The sequence below is a fragment of the Octopus bimaculoides genome, chromosome 6, assembly GCF_046866305.1.
Source record: "Octopus bimaculoides isolate indiv1 chromosome 6, ASM4686630v1, whole genome shotgun sequence".
NCBI lineage: Eukaryota > Metazoa > Mollusca > Cephalopoda > Octopoda > Octopodidae > Octopus > Octopus bimaculoides.
Window position 1 is genome coordinate 22,249,938 of NC_142933.1, and position 2,500 is coordinate 22,252,437.

A 2,500-nucleotide genomic window follows, 5' to 3' on the forward strand; every position below is an offset into this window, starting at 1 on the left:
CCCCCATACACACACAGACTTACGCACACACACACTCGCACACACACACACACACACACACACACACACACACACACACACGCATTAACGCACATATACATCGTACATATAAACATGCATGCATACACACATGTGAACACACTTATACAAATACTCTTAAATTCTTGTCCAAAAATTAATGGAATGACGGCCACTTACCTTTTGACCGCAAGATGTCGCTGGTTGAAACAAAATCCGTTCAGCTGACGTCCAGCTGACAACAACAACCAACAAACAAATGCGACAACATCAACAACCACAACATGAATATGAACAGGTATGAATTAGTTGAAGTGTAATTACTGTGTGTACATATGTGCGTGTGTGTGTGTGTTTGTATGTATGTTTTTGTTATAAGTATATATAAACTGTTGAAGCAGTAATAATAATAATAATGATGATGAAGATGATGATGATGGTGATAATAATAATAATGATAATAATAATAGTAATAATAATAGTTATAATAATAATAATAATAATAATAATGGTAACAATGATGATAATAATTAATGAACTTAAATCCGGTGGTGTGTGATAATCTTAATCCAGTTATGCAATTGAAGAAATGAGAGATGTTTCTGTCCAGTAGGAGACAATAACAACATGTAGAAGAACTGTAACATGAACAACACCAGCAACAACAGCATCGGCAGCAAGAATTAACACGAGTCACTGCAGCAGTAGAACTAATAGTTGCTGTAATAGTGGTAGTAGCAGCAGCAAAACCAGCAACAGCAGCAACAACAGCTGTAGCAGCACAACAGCAGCAGCAGCAGTAACGGGGGGGGGGGCAGCAACGCGAATAGAGGTAGTTAGTCGTCGTCGTCGTCGTCGTCGTAGTAATCGCAGCAGTGGCACCAGCAGAAGCAGCAACAACAACAGTAGTAGTAGTAGTAATAGTAATAGTAGTAGTAGCCGTAGTTGTTGTTGTTGTATACAGTGTCATCTAGTTATCATTATTTTAGAAGCAACCGCTCTGTCAAGAACCGCATCTAGCACCTTCATCACCATCACAACAAGAACTATTATCGCCAGAACCACTACAACAAAGCAATAGCAACAACAACAACAACAACAACAACAACAATGATGACAAAGGCAATAGTTGTTGCTTTGAAAGACTTGAAGGAAAAGAGACCGTTGGGTAGGTAGTCCGTCCTGCGAAGAATTGTACAACAACAAAAAGAGCAACTGCAGCAATATCATTATCAACAACAACAATTGCTGCAACATCGAGAACAGCAATTACAGCAGCAAGGGTAACACGATTATTGTTAGTAGTAAAAGTAATAGTAGTAGTAGTACAGACGATAGTGCCTGGTGTACCCTTATCAGTCGGGTAGTCATGATGGGTAATATTAGGCTTCGTATATTTGTTCCCCAGTGTCACTTTGTTGGCTTACACTCCTCTCTCACTCAATAATAATAATAATAACAATAATAATGATAATAATCTTTTCTACTCTAGGCACAAGTTCCGAAATTTTTTTTGAGGGGGGGGGGCAGGCGATTAGATCGACCCCAGTACCCAACTGGTACTTAACTTATCGACCCCGAAAGGATGAAAGGTAAAGTCGACCTCGGCGGAATTTGAACTCAGAACGTAGCGGCAGACGAAACACCGCTAAGCATTTCGTTCAGCGTGCTAACGATTTTGCCAGCCCGCTGCCTTTAATAATAATAATAATAATACGTTCTACAATGAGCACAAGGCCTGGAATTTGTGGGGAGGGGTAAATCGATTTCATCAAATCCAGTGTTCAACTGGTACTTATTTTGGCGCCCCACCGCCACCGCCGAAAGTAAGAAAGGCAATGTCGACCTTGGCGGAATTTGAGCCTCGGATGTACAGTGTCGACCTCGGCGAATAATAATAATAATAATAATAATAATAATAATAATAATAATAATAATAATGGTGATGATGATGGGAATTATGATGCAATTAGTAATCCAGTAGAGTTATTAGAGTGTCGTCTGCTTCTGAATGACAGAAGGAGAACAGAAATGAAAAAAAGAAAAAAAAAAGAAAGAAAAATGTCCGCCCGAGTAAGAAATTCGCAACAATAATAATAACAAAAAATAACAGTTGCAAGGAAGGCAGTAATGACAAGGATTATAACAGTAAAAATAAGGGCTGTAACACCAACAACGCCAACATAACACTATCGATTGTATTAGTAGTGGTTGTATTTAGTAGCAATCGGAGTATTAGTTATAAATTCATAGATGCAAATTTATGAATCCCCCTGCTCGGATTATTTCTCTGTCGTCTGCTATTGCAGGCTAACGGAATGTAAGAGAAGTGAATGGAAAGCGTTCGTCCGAAAGAGAACGAGAGCTGATGGCCGTTCTGTCTGAAGAATCTGTTCTGAATGTCTGACAGACAGCCTGTGCCTGACTGTTTGGGTCATAGTATTTACCTGGCTATCTGCTTGTTAGTCATAATATTTACCTG

The 2,500-nt window shown here is 39.1% G+C and overlaps 1 protein-coding gene across 10 annotated transcripts in view; it reads right to left on the reverse strand.

The window, feature by feature from the left end:
- LOC106870351 (uncharacterized) overlaps positions 1 to 2,500 on the reverse strand; it is a 313,371-nt gene that overhangs the window by 143,992 nt on the left and 166,879 nt on the right. Inside the window, exon 1 of one of the 10 annotated variants that reach the window (XM_014916385.3) lies at positions 199 to 785. The exons of the other annotated variants lie outside the window; for them this stretch is intronic. The gene's annotated coding sequence lies outside the window, so the exon portion shown is untranslated. Of the gene's footprint in view, positions 1 to 198; positions 786 to 2,500 lie in introns of those variants that run through there. 10 annotated transcript variants of the gene reach the window in all.